Source organism: Tachyglossus aculeatus, unplaced genomic scaffold, assembly GCF_015852505.1.
Source record: "Tachyglossus aculeatus isolate mTacAcu1 unplaced genomic scaffold, mTacAcu1.pri scaffold_123_arrow_ctg1, whole genome shotgun sequence".
Taxonomy (NCBI): Eukaryota; Metazoa; Chordata; class Mammalia; order Monotremata; family Tachyglossidae; genus Tachyglossus; species Tachyglossus aculeatus.
In genome coordinates, this window is record NW_024044852.1 from 428,077 (window position 1) to 453,672 (window position 25,596).

A 25,596-nucleotide genomic window follows, 5' to 3' on the forward strand; every position below is an offset into this window, starting at 1 on the left:
TGACCCAGAGGGCAAGTGGTGGAGCCGGAATTGGAATCCAGGTTCTTCCGTACTCTATCCACAGGCCACACTGCTTCTCTTGGTTTGTTGCTGCTGGGATCAAGATACCTGGTCTCTTTATCCGAGAGAGACTAAATTGGAGTGGAGGCCAGGCTTTTTCCGTATTGCACTTATCGTTTCAGTGAAAACGACCGGAAAGGTGAACCCTACCACCATTCGGCAGTTCACCAGCAGAGAAGGTTTTATTTCATGTTGAGTATAACACTCAGCATGATGGACGTTCACACATAAAGAAGGCCATAGAGAGCGACCAGGGCCACCACCCTCTTGGCCACTCTGAACTCGAATATAGTCCTGGGTGATAGGGGTAGGTACAAAGCAATCAGGTTTCACACGGGGCTCACAGTCTAAGTGAGGGTTGGGGGGGCGGGGAAGGACACGTATTGAATCCCCATTTTTCAGATGAGGAAACTGAGTAATGGAGAAATGAAGTGATTTGCCCAAGGTCACACAGCAGGGAATTGGCAGAGCTTGGATTAGAACCCAGGTTCCCTGACTTCTGTCTCCGTGCTCTTTTCACTAGGCCATGCTGCTTCGCTGATCTTTTCTTGTAGTTTGGGTGTTAGTCCTGAACGATTAGTGATGCTGGTGGAACTCTGCTTGAGAAGGTGTGGTGTCTGGATGACTTAGTGGATAGAGCAGGGGCCTGGGAACCAGAAGGTCATGGATTCTGATCCCAGCTCTGCCACTTGTCTTTTGTGTGATCTTGGACATACCACTTCATTTCTCTGGGTCTCAGTTATTTCATCTGTAAAATGGGAACTAAGACCATGAACCCCAGGAGGAACAGGGACCGTGTCCAACCTGATTAACTTGTACCTACCCAACTGCTTAGTGCAGTGTCTATCACATAGTAAGTGCTTAACAAATACCAGTTATAAAAACACAACACAAAAAAATATTGATTGACTGGATGACTGATCACTCTGAGCGCCAGTAAAAAAAAAAACAAAAACAAAACAAAGCAAAAATTAATTAATTACTCTTGGGAAAATTACTTTTGTTCGAGCCATAATGTGCACACACATACAGGCACACACACACACGCACACACACACACACACACACACATATTTAGACATGAAACAATCTAAAGAAATGCAAAAATAGGAGCAAGGTACATTCTGCAACTTGGTATTTGGGCAATGTAAAGTTTAGAAGTTTTAGGTCGGGTTCCACAAGAGGGAGATAAGTCAACTCAGGAGTTAATCCCGCATTATGGCATTATTTCTTGGGGAAAATCAGTTCTTACTCTCAAAGGTACGACTTTGAGTGTTACCTTTATTTAAGAATTGAGCCCTCCTTCGAAGGGTGGCCTTCAGTTCAGGAGGCAGAAGACGAATCCAGTCTGACTCAATCTGTCTGAGGGAAAGAGATGCTTGTTCTAAAAATGTTTTATAGACGATTTTCCCTTCCCCTAGGGTGGTCTGTGGGTGAAACATTCAAAGTGCCTTCGACACTGTGGATCATCCTTTTCTCCTCAACACTTTATCCAACCTTGGCTTCACGGACTCCGTCCCCTCCTGGTTCTCCTCTTATCTCTCCGGCCGTTCATTCTCAGTCTCCTTCGCGGGCTCCTCTTTCCCCTCCCATACCCTTACTGTAGGGGTACCTTAGGGGTCAGGTCTTGGTCCCCTTCTGTTCTCCATCTATACTTACTCCCTTGGTGAACTCATTCGCTCCCACGGCTTCAAGTATCATCTCTACGGTGATGACACCCAAATCTACATCTCCTCCCCTGTTCTCTCTCCCTCCCTCCAGGCTCGTATCTCCTCCTGCCTTCAGGACATTTCTACCTGGATGCCCGCCCACTACCTAAAGCTCAACATATCGAAGACCGAGCTCCTTATCTTCCTTCCCAAATCCTGTCCTCTCCCTGACTTACAGTGGTGGACGGCAATACCATCCTTTCCGTCTCACAAGACGGCAACCTTAGTGTCATCCTTGACTCTGATCTCTCATTCACCCCACACATCCACTCTGTTACCAATACCTGCGGATCTCACCTTCACAACATCACCAAGATCCGCTCCTTCCTCTCCATTGAAACCGCTACCTTTCTGGTTCAATCTCTCATCCTATCCCGACTGGATAACTGCATTGGCCTACTTTATGATCTCCCATCCTCCTGTCTCTCCCCACTTCAGTCTATTCTTCACTCTGCTACCCGGATTATCTTTGTTCAGAAACGCGCAGGGCATGTCACTCCCCACCACAGAAATCTCCAGTGGTTGCCTATCAACCTTCAAATGAAGTAAAAACTTCTCACTATAGGCTTCAAAGCTCTCCATCACCTCGCCCTCTGCTACCTCACCTCCCTCTTCTACAGCCCTACCCTAATACTGCTCCTCTACCACTAACCTCGTCACTGTGTCTGTTTTTTGTCTGTACTGCCGTCGACCCCTGGGCCATGTCCTACCTCTGTCCTGTTATGCCCCCCGCCCCTCCACCCATCTGCCAACCTAGCTCTAATCCTTCATAGCCCTAATGAGAGCTCACCTCCTCCAGAAAGCCTTTGCAGACTGAGCCCCCTTTTACTCTCTTCCTCCTCCCCTCCCAATTGACCTCCCTCCCTCTCTTTGCCCTACCTCCTCCCCTCCCCATCCCCCCGCCTTACCTCCTTCCCCTACCCACAGAACCTGTATATATGAATATATGTTTGTATGTATTTATTACTCTATTTATTTATTTTATTTGTCCATATTTATTCTAATTATTTTATTCGGTTAATATGTTTTGTTTTGTTCTCTGTCTCCCCCTTCTAGACTGTGAGCTCACTGTTCGGTCGGGACCGTCTTTGTATGTTGCCAACTTGTTCTTCCAAACCGCTTAGTACAGTGCTCTGCACACATGAAGCGCTCAATAAATACGATTGAATGAATAAATATTTGTACATATTTTATTACTCTATTAATTTTATTAATGATGTGTATATAGTTATAATTCTATTTATTCTGATGGTATTGACATCTGTGTATTTGTTTTGTTTTGTTGTCTGTCTCCCCCTTCAACAATGTGAGCCCGTTGTCGGGTAGGGACCATCTCAATATGTTTCCAATTTGTTCTTTCCAAGCGCTTAGTACAGTGCTCTGCACACAGTATGAGCTCAATAAATACGCTTTAATGAATGAATGAACGAATGATCTGGACTCGGAAAGATGCTGGGATCATTCACTGTGGCCATGTCAACTCCAGCAGGCAAAGAATGATGACTCCACGTCCTCAAGATGGAAGCCATTCCCTTCCGAGCCTTCTCCCCAAGGCGGCCTTCACATCCCGGTTCCTCAGGCTGTAGATAAGGGGGTTCAGGGTGGGGGGCACCACGGTGTGGAACACGGACACCAGAAGATCCAGTACTTAGGGGGAATCTCAGGGTGGTTTCAAGTAAGCACAGAAACAAATCATGACAAAGAGAGTAATGACGACGAGGTGAGGCATACAGGTGGAGGCTTTGGCCTGGCCCTCGGCGACCGGCATCCTCAGCACGGAGCGGAAGATATGCACGTATGAGATGATGATGAGAATGAAGCAGACAACGCCTAACGTTGCTCCGGCGGTGACGCTCACATCGACAGTGACGTGGCCCTCGGAGCAGGTGATCTTCAGCAGGGAAGGGACATCACAGAAAAACTTCTGGATGACGTTGGACCCACAGAAGGACAGAGAGAAGGTCAAAGCTGAAAACAAGACTCCGAACAGGCCCCCACTAAGCAACAAGGCGGCCGCCATCTTACCGCAGGTCACCCTGCTCATGACGACCTCGTAGCACAGGGGGAGGCAGATGGTGGCGTAGCAGTCATACGACATCACCGTGAGGACAAAACATTCTGCACCTGCATAGAAAATCAACAGATAGAACTTTGCTGCACAGCCTAGGAAGGAGGGAGTTGTGGATAGATTTGGGGACTATGACGGAGATGTAGCAGATCTTGAAGACGGACAGGTTCCTGAGGAAGAAGTACATGAGGGTGTGGAGGTGCTGGTCGAGAGCGGTGACGGCGAAGGTGAGGAGATTCCCTGTCAGAGCCGCCAGGTAGACCACGAGGCACAGCGCGCTGTGGAGCAGCTGCAGCTCCCGGACCTCCGTGAATCTCAGCAGGAGGAATCCCGTCATCATGGAGACGTTGGGCGTGTCCTGCAAGATATCCATGGGCATCAGATGATAGGACATGATTTCAGACAGGGATTAAAAACATTCAGTGAGAAACTCATACGACAAGATAATGCCCTCCAGGGATGAACCTCAATCAATCCATTAATCAGTCAATGATATTTATTGAGTGTTTGCTGTGTGCAGGGCACTGTACTTAGCACTTGGGAGAGTCCACTACAACAGAGGTGGTAGACACGTTCCCTTCCCACAGTGAACTCGCAGTCTATAAGGGGAGCCTCACCTGGTCATCTCGTCCTGCCTCCTGTCTCAATTCAGGACAAAACGGAAAACTTTCCCCGTTGATGATGTATATTTTATTCTGAAACATCAGCAGAGATTGTGTCCAGTGTTCTGCACTAAGTGCTCAATACTTAGAGAAGCAGCGTGGCTCAATGGGAAAGAGCACGGGCTTTGGAGTCAGAGGTCATGGGTTCAAATCCTGGCTCTGCCACTTGTCAGCTGTGTGACTTTGGGCAAGTCACTTAACTTCTCTGTGCCTCAGTTCCCTCATCTGTAAAATGCGGGTGAAGACTGTGAGCCCCACGTGGGACAACCTCATCATCTTGTATCCCCCCAGCGCTTAGAACAGTGCTTTGCACATAGTAAGCGCTTAATAAATGCCATCATCATCATCAATACGTTCCACTGATTGATTTGGGCTTATAAAAATCTAGAACTCAGGGGTTGTGTAATCACAAAACTACGTGTTTAGGGAAGGCTGGTGCTGAACTTTGTCAGACGCTAAACAGATGCACACAAGCCAATTCTTCCTGCAACACAGCACACTGTGTCCAAAAAGGCTCGAAGTGTAGAATGTATATTTCCAAATTTTCAGACGGCTTCCTAGCCAAGATATGATACAACAAAAACAAGGATTATGGCAACATTAAGTGTATCGACAAGCTCTTACTCACAGGATTGTTTTCATGGTGTTTGTTAAATGCTTACTATGTACCGGTCACTGTACTAAGCACTGCGGGGAATACAAGGAAATCAGGTTGGACACAGTCCCTGTCCCACACGAGGTTCACAGTCTTAATCCCCATCAGATGAGGTAACTAAGGCACAAAGAAATTATGTGACTTGCCCAATGTCACACACCAGTTAAGTGGCAGAACTGGGATTAGAACCCGGGTCCTCTTGCCTCCCGGGCCCATGCTCTTTCCACTAAGCGACACTGCTTCTAATTTAGAAAAATTGTGACTCTGACCCTGCTCATCCAGTTTCCTATTGAAACGTCTCTCACCTTACCCCGGCTCCTCTCCGGAGTCACCGGACGTGTCTTGGACTGGAGAGCAACGAACTCCACTGAGATAGAAGCTCACTCCATCCCATCGGTCCTGGACGCGGGTGGTGGTGACAGGGAGGTCTGGGTGAGGGGTGAGAGCTGTCAGGATCCTCTCTTCCCCTTTTGGTCCTCTGGATGGCTGTGCCATCCCCTCAGACGACAGCCGGGTTATTTTCTGGGGGATTTCCCGTGGGACAACGGTCCCAGAGCACCGCTGAGCTGGCTGACTGTCCGTGAAACTAAAAAGGCCACGATAGTGGGTTCCCTGTGGTCCCAGTCCCCTCAACTTAAATAACCGCCCATTCCCACGTGGTTCCCACTCTGGGACTCTATAACAACGTCAACAGTCTAATCATCATTCCCTTTCTGTGATTCATAATAGCGTTCTGGTTAAGCTCTGGGGTTTGGAGCCTCATCCCATGCTAGGGCTTGGGACCATCTGAAATCTGCAACAATCGATCTTAGACATTCCGCGCTACAATATAAACTCATCATAGAGAAACAGCGTGCCTCACTGGAAAGAGCACGGGATTTGGAATCAGAGGTCATGGGTTCAAATCTCGGCTCTGCCACCTGTCAGCTTTGTGACTTTGGGCAAGTCACTTAACTACTCTGGGCCTCAGTTACCTCATCTTTAAAATGGGGATTAAAACTGTGAGCCCCTGCTGGGACAACCTGATCACCTTGTAACCTCCGCACCTCTTAGAACAGTGCTTTGCTTGTAGTAAGCGCTTAACAAATACTAGCATTATTATTATTATTCATTCATTCATTTATTCAATCGTATTTATTGAGCGCTTACTGTGTGCAGAGCACTGTACTAAGCGCTTGGAAAGTACAAGTTGGCAGCATATAAAGACTGTCCCTACCCAACAGCGGGCTTCCAGTTTAGAAGGGGGAGACAGACAACAAAACAAAACATATTAACAGAATAAAATAAATAGAATTATCATGGGCAGGGAAAGTTGCTACCAACCCTGTTACACTGTTATATCGTACTCTCCCAAGGGCTTAGTATCAGGATCTGCACATATTAAGCGCTCAATAAATATGATCGATCAACTGATGTGCATTATTTTCCCCTACTGAATTCCTACCTGCATTCTCCATTCCTCCATTCCTCACCATCTCACTGTGCCTCATTCCCAACTCTTGCCCCCTCAGAATTCTACCTCACCACTTTTCCCCCGCTTGGAGTACCCTCTCTATTAAAATCCACCAGACCACAGGGCTGCCCATCTTCATCATCATCATCAATCGTATTTATTGAGTGCTTACTATGTGCAGAGCACTGTACTAAGCGCTTGGGAAGTACAAATTGGTAACATATAGAGACAGTCCCTACCCAACAGTGGGCTCACAGTCTAAAAGGGGGAGACAGAGAACAAAACCAAACATACTAACAAAATAAAATAAATAGAATAGATGTGTGCAAATAAAATAAATAAATAGAGTAAAAAATATGTACAAACATATATACATATATACAGGTGCTGTGGGGAAGGGAAGGAGGTAAGATGGGGGGATGGAGAGGGGGACGAGGGGGAGAGGAAGGAAGGGGCTCAGTCTGGGAAGGCCTCCTGGAGGAGGTGAGCTCTCAGCAGGACCTTGAAGGGAGGAAGAGAGCTAGCTTGGCGGATGGGAAGAGGGAGGGCATTCCAGGCCCGGGGGATGACGTGGGCTGGGGTCTATGGCGGGACAGGAGAGAGAGAGGTACGGTGAGGAGATCAGCGGTGGAGGAGCGGAGGGTGCAGACTGGGCTGTAGAAGGAGAGAAGGGAGGTGAGGTAGGAGGGGGCGAGGTGATGGAGAGCCTTGAAGCCCAAGGTGAGGAGTTTCTGCCTGATGCTCAGATTGATTGGTAGCCACTGGAGATTTTTGAGGAGGGGAGTGATATGCCCAGAACGTTTCTGGACAAAGATAATCCGGGCAGCAGCATGAAGTATGGATTGAAGTGGAGAGAGACATGAGGATGGGAGATCAGAGAGAAGGCTGATGCAGTAGTCCAGACGGGATAGGATGAGAGCTTGAATGAGCAGGGTAGCAGTTGGGATGGAGAGGAAAGGGCGGATCTTGGCAATGTTGTGGAGCTGAGACCGGCAGGTTTTGGTGACGGCTTGGATGTGAGGGGTGAATGAGAGAGCGGAGTCGAGGATGACAGCAAGGTTGCGGGCTTGTGAGACGGGAAGGATGGTAGTGCCGTCAACAGAGATGGGAAAGTCAGGGAGAGGGCAAGGTTTGGGAGGGAAGACAAGGAGTTCAGTCTTCGACATGTTGAGCTTTAGGTGGCGGGCAGACATCCAAATGGAGATGTCCTGAAGGCAGGAGGAGATGCGAGCCTGGAGAGAGGGGGAGAGAGCAGGGGCAGAGATGCAGATCTGGATGTCATCAGCATAGAGATGATAGTTGAAGCCGTGGGAGCGAATGAGGTCACGAAGGGAGTGCGTGTAGATCGAGAACAGAAGGGGACCAAGCACTGAACCTTGGGAAACCCCCACAGTGAGAGAATGGGAGGGGGAGGAGGAGCCTGCAAAAGAGACTGAGAAAGAACGACCGGAGAGGTAAGAGGAGAACCAGGAGAGGACGGAGTCTGTGAAGCCAAGGTCAGATAGCGTGTTGAGAAGAAGGGGGTGGTCCACAGTGTCAAAGGCAGCTGTGAGGTCGAGGAGGATTAGGACAGAGTAGGAGCCGTTGGACTTGGCAAGCAGGAGGTCATTGGTGACCTTTGAGAGGGCAGTTTCCGTGGAATGTAGGGGACGGAAGCCAGACTGGAGGGGGTCGAGGAGAGAGTTGTTGTTGAGGAATTCGAGGCAGCGAGTGTAGACAACTCGTTCAAGGAGTTTGGAAAGGAATGGTAGGAGGGATATGGGACGATAGCTAGAAGGTGAGGTGGGGTCAAGAGAGGGTTTTTTTAGTATGGGAGAGACATGGGCATGTTTGAAGGCAGAGGGGAAGGAACCAGTGGGGAGTGAGCGGTTGAAGATGGAAGTTAAGGAGGGGAGAAGGGATGGAGCGAGAGATTTAATGAGATGAGAGGGAATGGGGTCAGAAGCACAGGTGGCCGGAGTAGCACTTGAGAGGAGGGAGGAGAGCTCCTCTGAGGACACTGCTGGGAAGGATGGGAGAGTAGCAGAGAGTGTTGAGAGCCGGGGGGATGGAGAAAGGGGGGAAGAGACTTTGGAGAGGTCGGACCTGATGGATTTAATTTTGTTAATGAAGTAGGAGGCCAGATCGTTGGGGGTGAGGGAAGGAGGAGGGGGAGGAACCGGGGGCCTGAGAAGGGAGTTGAGTGTACGGAAGAGCTGGCGGGGGTAATGGGCATGGGTGTCAATAAGGGAGGAGAAATAGTTTTGTCTGGCAGAGGAGAGGGCTGAGTTAAGGCAGGAAAGGATAAACTTGAAGTGAACGAGGTTGGCATGGTGTTTAGACTTTCACCAGCAGCGTTCGGCAGCTCGAGCATAAGAGCGAAGGAGGCGGACAGTGGCAGTGATCCAGGGCTGTGGGTTAGTGGTGCGAGAGCGGCGAAGGGAAAGCAAGTGAGTCTAGCTGAGTAGAAAGGGTAGAGTTGAGAGCAGTAATCTGATCATCAAGACTGGGTAGAGAGGAGAGGGCGGCGAGGTGGGGTGTGAGGCGCTCTGAAAGATGGGTGGGATACAGAGAGCAGAGATCTCTGTGAGGGAGTAAACGGATTTACAGGGGAAAGTGTGAGTGAGGAGGCAGGTGAGAAGATTATGATGAGAGAGAGGGATTTCAGAGTTGGTGAGGGTGGACACAGTGCAGCGATAGGAGATGATGAGGTCGAGGGTATGACCAAGTTGGTGAGTGGGTGAGGTGGGGTGGAGGAAGAGGTTGGCAGCGTCAAGGAGAGATAGAAGGCGGGCGGCAGAGGAGTCGTTAGGTATATCCATGTGGATATTGAAGTCTCCGAGGATCAGAGTGGGCATGGAGAAGGAGAGAAGGAAGGTGAGGAATGGGTCAAAGTCGTTAAAGAAGTTGGAAGTGGGGCCAGGAGGGCGGTAGATGACGGCTACAAGAATCTGGAGGGGGTGGTAGAGGCGAATAATGTGGGCTTCAAAGGAAGGGAAAGAAAGGGAAGGGGGAGGAGGGATAGTGCGAAAGCGACATTGGGGGACGAGAAGGAAACCGACACCTCCTCCTTTTCCGCTGAGTCTGGGGGAATGGGAGAAGAAGAGGCCTGCACTGCAGAGAGCAGCAGAAGAGACCGTGTCGTCTGGAGACAGCCAAGTTTCAGTTAGGGCGAGGAGGAGTAGAGAGCTGGAAAGGAATAGGTCCAGGATGAAAGGGATCTTACTTAAAACGGAGCGGGGGTTCCAGAGGCCACACTTGGCAGCAGCTGTCGAGGGAGGGGAGGGAGGGGGAAGGGTGCGAGGGGTGGGGAGGGTTTGGATTGGGATGAGTTTGCGGGGGCCTGGGCGGGGAGAGTGGGAAGGGGGTGGCGATGGGAGAGGAGAACTGGTATGGGGTGGGGGCGGGGAGAAGGGGAGGGAGGGGGCCGGGAGGGAGGAGCGGAGGGCTGGCGCTGGTACAGAGGAATCCTTGTTAGGGGGTGAGGGGAGTGGTCTTGGTGGGGGAGAGGGAGGGAAAAAGCTGGGTGGGAGAGGGGAAGGGGAAGGTGAGGAATGGGAATGGCAGTTGGGAGCTAGGGAATTGAAAGTTCATGGTGAGTTCAGCAGGGCGAGTGACAGTACGGTGGGAGGTTAACAATTGAGATGCAGAAGCAATAAAACAGTAGCAATGATATAAGTAGGCGATGGCATCACAAGAACCAGAGGAAATTTGGACGGAGTTTAAAGATGTCATCAAGGAAGAAAGTGACACAGTATTGCAAAAGGTCAGGAAGAAGAAAAAGCCAAAATGGATGGCAAACATAACTCTGGAAGTAGCCAAAAAAAGGAAGGAAGCAAACATCAGAGGTTAAAAGAACCTGGTTCAAGAACTGAGCTGAGAATTTCAGCGCTCTGACAGGAAGGACAAACAGGAACATTGCAACAGCATATGTAAAGAAATGGGCATCAGTAACAAATGTGGGCAGACAAAATCACTGTTTCAGATGATTAAGGAAATTAAGGGAACATTTCATCCTTGAATTGGCTTTGTCAAAAGCAAAGATGGACTGACAATAAATGATACCTAGTGCAATCATACAGAGATGGAAAGAATACACACGGGAACTATACCAGAAAGACTGCAATATACAATAAGTATCTGAGGAATCTCCTTTAGGATTAAAGCCACTCATCATGGAAAGTGAAGTTAGGTTGGCTTTACACTGCCTCTCCAAAGACAAGGCACCTGGCTTTGATAGGCTTCTTATTGAGGTGTTTCCCACAGCTAAAGAGGAATTGGTTAAAGTCCTTACCGAATTATGTCAACAGGTGTGGCTAACCATTCAATGGCCATCTGATTGGAAGAGATCAGTTAATGTTCCAATACCGAAGAAAGCAGATACAACTAAATGCAACATTTATCATACACTTTCCTTGATCTCACATGCCAGCAAGGTACTGCTAAAAGTTATACAGCATCAAATGGAGGCCTACATGGAACGCGAATGGCCCAGTGTTCAAGCAGGATTCCGGAAAGGACAAGGGACATAAGATATTATTGCTGATGTTTGGTAGATAATTAAAAGGACAAGAGAATAGCAAAAGGAAGTCAGCCTGTGCTTTATTGATTATATTAAGGCCTTTGAATGTGTGGATCACAAGAAACCCGGGAGCACATTGAGGAAAATGGGCAGACTGAACCATGTAATTGCATTAATACAGAACCTGTATGACAAACAGGTGACGACATTGAGCTTACAGTCTGGAGGTAGAGATGGCACTGATATAAAGAAATCCATTACAGATATGGACGTAAGATATGGGGGCCCGGAAGGGGGTGGAACGCAAGAAGGCAGCAAGTCAGGGTGACTCAGAAGGGAGTGGAACAAGAAGACAGGAGGAGTTAGACAGGGAAGGCCTCTTGGGGGAGATGCGCCTTCAATAAGGCTTTGACTGGGGGTAGAGTCATTGTCTGTCAGATATGAGGATATGAGGAGAGAGGGCATTCCAGGCCAGAGGCAGGAGGTGGGTGAGAGTTCAGCGACGAGATGGAGTAGATGGAAGTATAGTGAGAAGGTTGGCATTAGAGAGGTGAAGAGTGTGGACTGGGTTGTAGTAGGAGAGTAGAGAGGTGAGAAAGGAGGGGACAAGGTGATGACAGACACCTCCTTCCTCATTACTTTCCCCAAAGCTAACCCCGTCTTTTACAGAGGCACGTGTGCATGCACACGCACACACACGTACACACACACACACACACACACACACACACACACACACACACACTGCCCTACCAACACCACCGCCCCCTCCATCTTTCGTTTGAGTGGGACTGCACTACAGGGCTTTCAATGGTGAGCTGCATTTGAGAATTGACCTGACTGCCCAAGTGCAGGGGGACATTCCTCTGGGCTGGGGAGTTGGGATGAGCTGCATCTGCAGAAGGAGCAACAGCCAGTTGAGTTCTCCCCTTGGTCATCCGGTCCCAACCTGCACACTGCTGGAGGAGGAGGCCTATGGGAGCTTTCTGATTCCCCTATGGGGGCCATGATCTCTGGCTCCCAAGCTCATCCTCTTTCCACTGAGCCATGCTGCTTCTGTAGGCTGCTCCTTCCCAATTCCTATTATGCTTATTTCTTATAACTTACTGCAGCAAATATTTTCAGATCATGACTCTAATGTTTAGTTGTTACGGACAAAAATACACCATGGCATCATTTTTACAAAACAATTCTACCCTTTTCCATTTTTTTTACAGTTTAGATAAATGGTAGGCATTTGTTTTAGAAATATCCCATTTTTTATTTGTCCAGAAACATTTGCAGAAAGGGAGCTAAGTTCCTTTGTTCCAATAAAAGTGAAAATTCCACCTCTTAAGAAAACCAATCAAGAATAATTGTGGTGTTTATTAAATGTTTATTACGTTCTAAACTCTGGGGGAACTACAAGGTTACCACACACCTTCAATTATAAATTCCTAATCCACGTTGTTTCACTTGACAATTGAACCCCAACTGATTCCAGTGCTGGACTGGGGATTCTGACCATGTCAGACCCCTCTGCACCTGCAGCCTTGCTACTGGGAAAGAGCAGAGAAATCCTTCACCAGATAGGTCTTTTTTAGCCACTGTGTTTCACTAGACCCTTGCACCCTGGATAGAGAATTCTTTTTTTAGGACATTGTAGGGTGGCAGAGGTTACCGAGAAGGCTTGGGGGTGCTGGGGAATAGCCGGTGAAGAGAGATGACATGTAAGATGGAGGGAGATGGTGCAGAGCTTTGAAGCTAATGGCAGTTAGTTTCCATTTATTGCAGAAGGAGAAGGATAACCACTGGAGATTTTTGAGGTGTGAGGAGATGTGTGCTGAGTGGTGCTGAAAAAGGATGATCCATGTAGCAGTGTAGAGAATGGGCTGGAGAGCTGGAGAGTTAGAGGCAGGGAGAACAGTGATGAGGCTGATACCTGATGTAGTCTTGCTGAGGTAGGATTGCAGGCTTGGGCCAGCGTGGATGGACAGGAAAGGGTGGATTCTGGAAATGTGGAAGAAGACCTGGCAGGATTTAGAAAGAGAAGGATGTGAGAATTGAAAGAGAAAGAGGAATTCAAGGATAATCATCATCATCATCATCAATCGTATTTATTGAGCGCTTACTATGTGCAGAGCACTGTACTAAGCGCTTGGGAAGTACAAATTGGCAACATATAGAGACAGTCCCTACCCAACAGAGGGCTCACAGTCTAAAAGGGGAAGACAGAACAAAACCAAACATACTAACAAAATAAAATAAATAGAATAGATATGTACAAGTAAAATAAATAAATAAATAGAGTAATAAATATGTACAAACATATATGCATATATACAGGTGCTGTGGGGAAGGGAAGGAGGTAAGATGGGGGGGATGGAGAGGGGGACGAGAGGGAGAGGAAGGAAGGGGCTCAGTCTGAGAAGGCCTCCTGGAGGAGGTGAGCTCTCAGCAGGGCCTTGAAGGGAGGAAGAGAGCTAGCTTGGCGGATGGGCAGAGGGAGGGCATTCCAGGCCCGGGGGATGACGTGGGCCGGGGGTCGATGGCGGGACAGGCGACAACGAGGTACGGTGAGGAGATTAGCAGCGGAGGAGCTGAGGGTGCGGGCTGGGCTGTAGAAGGAGAGAAGGGAGGTGAGGTAGGAGGGGGCGAGGTGATGGAGAGAATTGAAGCCGAGGGTGAGGAGTTTCTGCCTGATGCACAGATTGATTGGTAGCCACTGGAGATTTCTGAGGAGAGGAGTGATAGGCCCAGAGCGTTTCTGGACAAAGATAATCCGGGCAGCAGCATGAAGTACGGATTGAAGTGGAGAGAGACATGAGGATGGGAAATCAGAGAGAAGGCTGATCATGCTGAAGAATCCAGGTTCTGCGAACAGGGAGGGGGCATGGAATTGGTGGCAGCGAGAGGAACGTTTGGAGGAGAACAATTAGTGGAGATGGAGAAGGAGGGGCTTGACAAAAGAAGGTGAGGCTCTCAGTTTTGAACACGTTGAATGTGCAGGTAGAACATTCAAGTGGAGCTGTCCTAGGGCCAAGAGGAAATGTGGGATTAGAACCCAAGAATAGAACCAAGGTTAGAATGCTGCTTGGGGGAGACAGCATGGCTTCGGGGAAAAACCATGGGCCTGTAAGTCAGAGGTGGGAGGTCAGGGTTAGAGAGAGAGAAATGGGAGTCATCCTCTTAGTAGCCTTCCCTGATTAAGCCTTCTTTTCCCTGACTCTCTCTCTCTTCTGCATTATCTGTGCACTTGGGTTTGGTACTTTTGGGAGCATGATATAGACCTCACCCTCAAGCCTGCAGCACGTACATACATATCCATAATCATTTTATGTATATAAAGATCTATCTTCCCCTATCGACTGCAAACTTGTTGTGGGCAGAGAATGTGTCCACGAACTCTGTTGTATTGTACTCTACCCAGCGTACATGTCCCTGCACACAGTATGTGCTCAATAAATACCGATGATGGATTTATTCATTGATCGAGGTGGTAAATAAAGCCACATGAATACATAGATGCCTCTAACGAGTAAATGCAGAATGCACTAAGTAGGCATCCAGAACAGAACCTGTGGGACACTGACAACCAGCAGATCAGAGGGGAAGGAGATGCCAACAAACAAAACGAAGGGATTACAATCTCTGGAAGAGGTCATATTTCCTACTGATGAATTTTCTCAGGGCCCCTTTCATGTCCTTGTTCCTTAGGCTGTAGATGAAAGGGTTCAGCATGGGGGTCACCACTGAGTACATCAGAGATGCTATAGAGTCTTTCCTAGCCTTGTGGGTGGACCGGGGGCTGAAGTAGACCCAGAGGGAAGTGCCATAGGACAAGGAGACCACAGACAGATGAGAGCCACAGGTGGAAAAGGCTTTAAACCTTCCCCCAGCAGATGGGATTCTTAAAATAGTGGAGAAAATCCGAGTGTAAGAGAACAGAAGGCCAGTGAGGGGACCTAGCCCTAACAGAGCTGAAAGAACAAAGAGCAATATTTCATTGTTGATTGGATCAGTGCAGGAAAGGTTTACGATCTGGATAGGTTCACGGAAGAAGTGATGGATTTTATTGTCTGCACAGAAGGATATTCGAAGCACCATTAAAGTATGTGTCAGAGCATGGAGACTGCTGATAATCCAGGACCCAGCTACCATCAGGGCACATAGCCGTGGGCCCATGATGGTGGGGTAGTGGAGTGGGTGGCATATAGCCACATAGCGGTCATAAGCCATTCCAGTGAGAAGAATGTGGTCCAGAGTTCCGAACAGAATGAAGAAATACATTTGCGCCAGGCACCCAGTGTAGGATATGGATTTATTGTGGGTCTGAATGTTGACCAGCATCTTGGGGACTGTGGTGGACAGGAAACAGACGTCGGCCAGGGAGAGGTTGGTGAGGAAGAAGTACATGGGAGTGTGCAGATGCGGGTCAGATCTGATGGCCAGGATGATGAGCAGGCTCCCCAGGAAACCGAGCAGGTACATCCAGAGGAACAGCATGAAAAGGAGCTGCTGCTGCTCCGCTCAGTCGGACAGTCCCAGGAGGAGGAATTCTGAGATGCTGGTTTGGTTTCCCTTGTCCATTCAGCCGGAAATTCTTCTGGGGGAGATGTGGCAGGAGAATGGGAGGGAGGAGCAATCACATACTTGTTTAGACTTAGTCTAGACTTTATGTAATTCAGTGTGTTATTGCCGGGGCAGGGTAAATAGTGGAGGGACCCCTGCTACGCAATTTTATACATTTCCCTGCTTTATTGGAAATGTGGTTTGGAGCGTTGAGTTCTGGCTGGAGCATTTTGTTCATCTGAGATTCTCCTGCTCACACTCTCCAGCCTTCCTGGGGTCCTGGGTCAACAATTTCCGGGCCCGGAGATGTGTCAACACTAGGTGAAGCGAGTTCTATTTCTGTCCCATCCCCAGGCACAGAATTGGGCTCTCAGGTCGGCTGCTCCTCATTCCCATGGAACACCCCATCAGAGACTCGGAGCCCATCATCAGTGGCCCCTCAGGCTTCTCCTCACATGAATCAATAATCCCAGTTTCTTCAGACACCCCATTCCCAGACATTTCTCCATCATCACCTCTCCCTCCGGAGCCTTCTCCATGGAATGTCATCTCACTTCTCAGGTTAAGGCTACTCAGTACTAAGGAGACAAATTGTGCCTAGCTCATTTTGGTGCCAAAAGAATATTGCTGGGTCCTGTTCATGGACTTTACAGTGCTCGCAGCTGCCCTGCACCCTACACTTAACAAATGCCCCCCAACTCCTTCCTTATGCCTTCTTAATAAGTTTATTTTGCTTTCTTTTAAAGCCCAACATACTTGTTTCTGCCATGCTCAGTTCCAGCCCTTGCTCCCAGTCTTGCTTGTTTTCCACATTTCTGGACTTCCTATAAGAATGAGGGTTCTGGCATTTGCAGGGGGTGGTCCAATGGCTAGAGTAGTCTCCTCAAAACCCACCCAACAATTTGAGGAGTGAAGCCAGATCTCTATCAAGAGTGCAGGGTGGGCCATCCATGCGGGCGGGGTCACCAGTAGAGGGAAGCTCCGGTCTGTGATAGGCCGCTGGCTGGCCAGGTGAGTCTTCTTCCTCTCCCCCCCAGGATGAAAATAAAGCCCATACCAACTAAGAACCACTGGGAAAGACTGCAGGCATTTGTACTCTAGTACTCTTGATTGGAGAGGAGAAAATCTTGATAATTCCCCTGCCCCCAAGTGCTGTTTTAGCTATTTGTTTAATTTTGATAATTTGGGGGCTTAAATCATCAAATGCCTCTTATTCTGGATTGCAATTTACTGTTGTTTTTTTTCTTCTGTGGGTTTCTCTTCCCTTACGTAGTGGGGTCAGGGTCCAGAGAACTGAGACCATGTCTTGTGTTTGTCTTGAGGGCAGAGATTATGCCTGCCTACCCTCTTCTGCTGTGCTTTCTTAGGAACTTAATACCTTGCTCTATACACAGGTGTTCAATAAATACCAGTGATTAAATACCAGGGCTTAGTATGAGGTAAGTGCTCAACAATAATACTAATATAATCCTGAAAATGGCTGTTGTGATTGCTGTCTTTACATCCTCTAGAAACCCCTGATGACAGTTAAACATACCCCCCTCTTCTCCCTGCTCTGGCAGGAAAACCCACCTAATTACCCCACCAAGGTCCAGGCAGTAAACTCTCCCCCATCCCTGAATCCATTGTTAAGCCTAGGCATTTCCCGGGTTTAAACACTGCAGGTTGAAATCCGCGTCAGGGAGTATGAAGTAGTTTTAGTTGGTTCGGAGGGATTCTAGGCGGTTTGAGCCATGAAACTCTGTTGGGAGGTTCTGGTCCACCTTGGCTGATCCATGCTGATCATACTCCGAGCCCAGCTTTCTCCAGCCCCACAATCCTGAGGGCCAGCCCTTCTTCTGGGGTAATCCTAGTATCCAACAGTCTTCAGCTGTGATGGCCAGTTGACCAGTTAGGTCTTTGAAGCCGTCCTTTCACTTCAAACTTTCCCACCCCACTTCCAGTGCAAATCCTCACCTGGCTTTGCCCCTGATTCTTTTTTTAAAAATGGTATTTGTCAAGTTCTTACTATTTTCCAGGCACTGTACTGAGCCCTGGGGTAGATGCATGGCAATCACGTTGACACTTTCCATGTCCCATGTGGGGCTCGTAGTCATAGTTCACATTTAACAGATGAGGTAAATGAGGCATGGAGAAGTTCAATGACTTGCCCAAGGTCACAGGGTGGACAAGTGGCAGAGCTGGGTCTAAAAACCTAGGTCCTATTTACTCCCAGGCCAGAGTTTTCTCCACTGGGCCAAGCTGCTTCTCAAGATAAAAATTTGTCATCCATGATCTCATCTGGGACACCAGCCATCTACTTAACCCAGGTGGATGGACCGTTTTGATGGTTTTCTTTAAGCACTTAATATGCTCCAGACGCACTGTACTAAGCAGCGTAGCTCAATGGAAAGAGCACAGGCTTGACTATCAGAGGTCATGGGTTCTAATCTCGGCTCTGCCACTTGCCAGCTGTGTGACTTTGGGCAAGTTCCTTAACTTCTCCGTGCCTCAGTTCCCTCATCTGTAAAATGGGGATTAAGACTGAGTGCTCCACGTGGTACAACCTCATTACCTTGTATCCCCCCAGTGCTTAGAACACTGCTTAGCACATAGTAAGCGCTTAACAAATACCATCATCATCATCATCACTGCAATAGATCCAAGTTAATCAGGTTGGACGTAGTCCATGTCTCACATGGCACTCTCAGTCAATCCCCATTTTACAGGGAAGGCACAGGGAAGGGAAGTGACTTGGCCAATGTCACACAGCAGACAAGTGGCAGAAGCTGGGAATAGAACCCAGTCCTTCTGACTCCCATGTCCATGCTCTATCCCCTAGGCCACACTGCTTCTCAAGATCTCACCCAGGAATGGTCGGTTTTAGATTCTTGTCTTACTGGATGATTTAGAGGGAAAATTAGGGATATTAGATGAGGTATCCCTAACCATTTACATGATATTAAGGAGAGTAACTGTTACCAGTTGGCCAGTGGTCAGGGATGGGGGTCATGGCTCCACTTCCCACCTGGCAGACCTGGCCACTGTTGCCATCACCGGGATGATGAGGCCACTTACCCCACTCTCAGGGTGCCCCAATCATGTAGCTTACCATCAGGGAGGTGGGTTGAGACATGCTTTAGTCCCAGTATCAGAGTAGCGTGAAGGCTGATGTTCTCCTGTCAGGGGTGGGTAACAGGTGCGGGTGTTCCCATGGGCTGGCTCGGGGGGAATGTACCTTACCTGTCAGGTTGTCTTGAGGTCGGTCGGGCAATGTACTTTTCATACGCCATCCAACTCCTCTGTACCCTCGGGGTATGAGCCTTGTGGTGGGGAATTCCTCCTAGAACAATTGATGTGGCTGTTTGGGAAGAGGAATGCAAGAAATTCAGGGTCCCAGGCAGGAATGCTGCATCCTCACTCATGGTGGCAGTGCAGATGGGAAAGAGGCTCATGGCAGGACTATTGGCAAGACCCTCTGGGCCCTTGGGACTCACACTCCATGGCTCCCTGTGCTTCTTGTTAGATGTGAATGAACACTCAGCTTCTGGTTTCTGTCCTGGCCCCTCCTGGTTCTACTGAGGGAGGTATCTGGAGATGATAATGTAATCTTACTGGGGACTGCTTACATTGGCTTAGTAGAAAGAGCACAGACTTAGTGGAAAGAGGTTGTGGGTTCTATTCCTGCCTCTGCCACTTATCAGCTGTGCGACTTTGGGCAAGGTAGTTAACGTCTGTTGTGTCTCACTTGCCTCATCTGTAAAATGGAGATTAAGACTGTGAGCCCCAAGTGGGACTTCCTGATTACCTTGTATCTCCCCTAGAGTTTACAACAGTGCTTGGCACATAGTAAGCACTTAACAAATATCATTATTCCTTCTCGACTGTAAATCTGCTGTGGGTGGGGATTTTTCTTTTATGGTATTTGTAAAGCGCTTACTATGTACGAAGCACTGTTTTAAGCGCTGGGGGCTATAAGGTGATGAGGTTGTCCCACATGGGGCTCACAGTCTTAATCCCCACTTTATAGATGAGGTAACTGAGGCACAGAGAAGTTAAGTGGCTTGCCCAACGTCACACAGCTTTGTGGTAGAACCGTGAATTATTTCCGAATTGTACTCTCTAAGTGCTTAGTTCAGTGCCCTGCATACAGTAAGCACTCAATAAATAAGATTGAATGAATGAATGAATGAATGAATGAATGAACCTTCTCGGCTCCCCTGGAGAGCCGTCCCTGAAGCTCAGTGATTATATCCCCCAAGCCGACTCCTGAGAATCTCTCAGCATAGACCAAGGGACAACCATAACCAGTCTCCTCACCCCTCTAAGGCAGGAATCTACTCAGAATCCTCCACTGCACTACCACTATAACCTCTGCCCAGGAGAGAGTGAGCCTTGGGTGGCATTCTTATCTAACAACCAGAGAAATGCCATTGCTGTCTCAGCACAATGGTGCCCAGGTCCCAGAATTCTTTCTCTGACAGTGTCTTTCTCCCCCTATCTCAGAAGCACACTGTGGGCTTTCCTGGGATATACCTTCTTATCATCACTAGTGCTCCCTCCAATGAACTGCCATGAATGGATGCCTTCCTAATCCTTTCCTGAACCTTCCACTATCCCTCTTGTCTTGTCTTATGCCTTTGATTCATTTCTATCACATAGAGACACCACGGGCACCTCTGTTCCAGAAGGCCCCCCTCTCCATCTGCAATCATTCTGGTAGCGTTTCCAGAGTTTTCTTTGCAAAATTCCAGAAGTTATTTATCATTGCCGCCTTCCACCCTCAACCCTCTCCTTTGCCACTGCTGCCCATCATGGGTGAGTTTTGACTCGTAGGAGATTGCCTTCCATTCACTATCCACTGCCCAAAGTAGGAATGGAATGGATAGACCTGTGCTTGACACTCCCTCCCATAGCTGAGACTGATAGATTACTGGACACTCTCCAGATGCGACCCTGAGGGGGGCTAGTACCTTTCCATAAATCCATAACATCCATAAATTTAGTAAAATCCCATGTGAACATGGTTGATTTCTGCCTGAATTTCTTACATTTGCTTTTCTTTGGCTTGACACTCCCAACACTGAGTGTTATTAGGTGTCCCCTCCTCCCAGTAGTGTGGGATTTGGTCAACAACGAGACTTTATTGCCGCTATCTCCGCCCTTCATGAACAATGACACTTCAACCATAACCTAAGTATTCATCTTTTTTGTCAATTTCCGGCCTTTTTCACTGTTTCCCATTTTACAAATGTTAAGTGATGGGTTTTTTTCAGATTTTCAGTTTCTACAAATTCTGCAATTTGTAATCGCACCTGTGATGATGGCATTATTATTATTATTGTACATATTTATTACTTTGTACATATTTATTACTTTGTAGATATTTATTACTCTATTTATTTATTTATTACTCTATTTATTTATTTATTTATTTTACTTGTACCTATCTATTCTATTTATTTTATTTTGTTAGTATGTTTGGTTTTGTTCTCTGTCTCCCCCTTTAAGACTGTGAGCCCAATGTTGGGTAGGGACTGTTTCTATATGTTGCCAATTTGTACTTCCCATGCGCTTAGTACAGTGCTCTGCACATAGTAAGCGCTCAATAAATACGATTGATGATGATGATTATTATTAAGCATTTACTATGTGCCAAGCACTTTTCTAAGCGCTGGGGGGAAACAAGGTAATCAGGTTGTCCCACATAGGACTCACAGTCTTAATCCCCATTTTACAGATGAGGTAACTGAGGCACAGAGAAGTGAAGTGACTTGCCCAAAGTCACACAGCTGACAAGTGGCGGATCTGGGATTCAAACCTATGATCTCTGACTCGCAAGCCCGTCCTCTTTCCACTGAGCCACACTGCTTCTGTAGCCTGCTCCTTCCCAATTCTTATGATGGTTATTATTATAACTTACTGCAGCAAATATTTTCAGATCATGACTCTAAGGTTTAGTTGTTATGGATACAAATACATCATGGCATCATTTTTACAAAACAATTCTATCTTTTTCTATTTCTTTCACAGTTTAGATCATTGGTAGGGATTTGTTTTAGGAATATCCCATTTTTTATTTGTCCAAAAACATTTGCAGAAAGGGAGCTGAGTTCCTTTGTTCCAATAAAAGTGAAATTCCACCTCTTAAGAAAACCAATCAACAATAATTGTGGTGTTTAATTAAATGTTTATTATGTTCTAAACTCTGGGGTATCTATAAGAGGTATCTACAAGGTTACCCACACATCTTCAATTATACATTCCTAATTCTGGTTTTTTTTACTGGACAATTGAACCCCAACTCATTCCAGTGCTGGACTGGGGATTCTGACCATGCCAGACCCCACTGCACCTGCAGACTTGTTACAGGGAAAGAGCAGAGAAATCCTTCATGAGATAGCTCTTTTTTAGCCATTGTGTTTGACTAGACCCTTGCACCCTGGATAGAGAATTCCTTTTTTTTAGGACATTGTATGGAGGCAGAGGTTACCGAGAAGGCTCGGGGGTGCTGGGGAATAGCCGGTGAAGAGAGATGACATGTAAGATGGAGGGAGATGGTGCAGAGCTTTAAAGCTAATGGAAAGGAGTTTCCCTTCATTACAGAAAGAGAAGGATAACCACTGGAGATTTTTGAGGTGTGAGTAGATGTTTGCTGAGTGGTGCTAAAAAAGGATGATCCATGTAGCAGTGTAGAGAATGGGCTGGAGAGGTGGAGAGTTAGAGGCAGGGAGAGCAGTGATGAGGCCGATACCTGATGTAGTCTTGCTGGGCTACGATTGCAGGCTTGGACCACCGTGGATGGAGAGCAAAGGGTGGATTCTGGAAATGTGAAAGAAACTCTGGCAGGATTTAGAAAGAGAAGGATGTGAGAATTGAAAGAGAATGAGGAATTCAAGGATCATGTCAAAGAAGCCAGCTTCTGAGAACAGGGACGGGGCGTGGAGTTGGTGGCAGAGAGAGGAACGTTTGGAGGAGAACAATTAGGAGGAGATGGAGAAGGAGGGGCTTTACAAAGGAAGGTGAGGCTTTCTGTATTGAACACATTGAACTTGAGGTGCAGGTAGGACATTCAAGTGGAGCTGTCTTAGGGCCAAGAGGAAATGTGGGATTAGAACCCAAGAATAGAACCAAGATTAGAATGCTGCTTGGGGGAGACAGCATGGCTTCGGGGAAAAACCATGGGCCTGTAAGTCAGAGGTGGGAGGTCAGGGTTAGAGAGAGAGAACTGGGAGTCATCGTCAAGTAGTCTTCCCTGATTAAGCCTTCTTTTCCCTGACTCCCTCTTTCTTCTGCGTCATATGTGCACTTGGGTTTTTTTTCCGTTGGGAGCATGATATCGACCTCACCCTCAACCCTGCAGCACGTACATACATATCCATTATCGTTTTATGTATATAAAGACCTGTCTTCCCCTCTCGACTGCAAACTTGTTGTGGGCAGAGAATGTGTCCACGAAATCTGTGGTACTGTACTCTACTCAGCGTACAGGTCCCTTCACACAGTATGTGCTCAATAAATACAGATGATGGATTTATTCATTGATCGAGGTGGTAAATAAAGCCACATGAATACATAGATGCCTCTAAGGAGTAAGTGTAGAATGTGCTAAGTAGGCTCCCAGAACAGAAGCTGTGAGACACTGACAATCAGCAGATGAGAGGGGAAAGAGTTGCCAACAAGCAAAACAAAGGGATTACAATCTCTGTAAGAAGTCATACTTCCTACTGATGAATTTTCTCAGGGCCCCTTTCATGTCCTTGTTCCTCAGGCTGTAGATGAAAGGGTTCAGCATGGGGGTCACCACTGAGTACATCATGGATGCTATAGAGTCTTTCCTGGCCTTGTGGGTGGACCGGGGGCTGAAGTAGACCCAAAGGGAAGTGCCATAGAACAAGGAGACCACAGACAGATGAGAGCCACAGGTGGAGAAGGCTTTAAACCTTCCCCCGGCAGATGGGATTCTTAAAATAGTGGAGAAAATCCGAATGTAAGAGAACAGAAGGCCCGTGAGGGGACCTATCCCTAACAGAGCTGGAAGAACAAGGAGCAATACTTCACTGATGAGTGGTTCAGTGCAGGAAAGTTTTATGATCTGGATAGGTTCACAGAAGAAGTGATTGATTTTATTGTCTGCACAGAAGGATATTCGAAGCACCATTAAAGTATGTGTCAGAGCATGGAGAATGCTTAGTATCCAGGACCCAGCTACCATCAGGGCACAGAGACATGGGCCTATGATGGTGGTGTAGTGAAGTGCGTGTCATATAGCCACATAGCGGTCATAAGCCATTCCAGTGAGGAGAAAGTGGTCCAGGGTTCCAAACAGAATGAAGAAACACATTTGTGCCAGGCACCTAGCATAGGATATGGATTTATTGTGGGTCTGAATGTTGACCAGAATCTTAGGGGACTGTGGTGGACAGGAAACAGGCGTCAGCCAGGGAGAGGTTGGTGAGGAAGAAGTACATGGGCGTGTGCAGGTGTGGGTCAGATCTGATGGCCAGGATAATGAGCAGGCTCCCCAGGACCCCGAGCAGGTACATCCAGAGAAACAGCATGAAGAGGATCTGCCACTGCTCTGCCCTGTCGGACAGTCCCAGGAGGAGGAATTCTGAGATGCTGGTTTGGTTTCCCCTGTCCATGTGGCCGGAGGATCTGCTGGGGGAGATGTGGCAGGAGAATGGGAGGGAGGAGCAATCACATCCTGTTTCAGACTCAGTCTAGACTTTATGTAGTTCAATGTGTTATTGCCGGGGCAGGGCAGGGTAAACAGTGGAGGGACCCCTGCTACTTGATTTCATACATTTCTCCGTTTTATTGGAAATGTGATTGGGAGGGCTGGGTTCTGGCTGGAGCATTTTGTTCATCTGAGATTCTCCTGCTCACACTCTCCAGCCTTCCTAGGGTCCTGGGTCAACCATTACTGGGCCTGGGTGTGTGTCAACACTAGGTGAAGCGGGTTCTATTTCTGCCCCATCCCCAGGCACAGAATCGGGCTCTCGGTCTGGCTGTGCCTCATTCTTCATGGAACACCTCATCAGAGACTCGGAGCCCATCATCAGTGGCCCCTCAGGCTTCTCCTCACCTTCATGAATAATCCCAGTTTCTTCAGACACCCCATTCCCAGACATTTCTCCATCATCACCTCTCCCTCCGGAGCCTTCTCCATGGGATCTCATCCCACTTCTCAGGTTAAGCCTACTCAGTACTAAGGAGAAAAATTGTGCCTTACTCATTTTGGTGCCAAAAGAATATTGCTGGATCCTGTTGTTGGACTTTATAGTGCTTGCAGCTGCCCTGCACCCGACCCTTAGCAAATGCCCCCCAACTCCTTCCTTATGCCTTCTTAATAAGTTTATTTTTGCTTTCTTTTAAAGCCCAACATAATTGTTTCTGTCACGCTCAGTTCCAGCTCTTGTTCCCAGTCTTGTTTGTCTTCCACATCTGGACTTCCCATAAGAATGAGGGTTCTGGCATCTGCAGGGGGTGGTCCAATGGCTAGAGTAGTCTCCTCAAAACCCACTCAACAATTTGCGGAATGAAACCAGATCCCTATCAAGAGTGGAGGGTGGACCATCCATGCAGCCGAGATCCCCGTAATAGGGAAGCTCTGGTCAGTGATAAGCCGCTGGCTGGCCAGGTGAGTCTTCTTTCTCTCCCCCCGAGGATGAAAATAAAGCCCATATCACCTAGGAACCACCGGGATAAGACTGCAGGCATTTGTACTCTAGTACTCTGGATTGGAGAGGAGAGAATCTTGATAATTACCCCCTGCCCCCAAGTCCTGTTTTAGCTATTTGTTAAGTTTTATAATTTGGAGAGTTAAATCATCAAATGGCTCTTATTTTGGATTGTAATTTACTGTTGTACTTTTTGTTCTGTGGGTCTCTCTTCCCTTACTTAGTGGGGTCAGGGTCCAGAGAACTGAGACCGTGTCTTGTATTTTTCTTGAGGG

The 25,596-nt window shown here is 47.7% G+C and overlaps 1 pseudogene; it reads right to left on the reverse strand.

Annotated features, from left to right (window-relative positions):
* Nucleotides 1-3,966: 3,966 nt before the first annotated feature.
* On the reverse strand, nt 3,967-24,283 carry LOC119922749 (annotated as a pseudogene).
* Nucleotides 24,284-25,596: the final 1,313 nt, after the last annotated feature.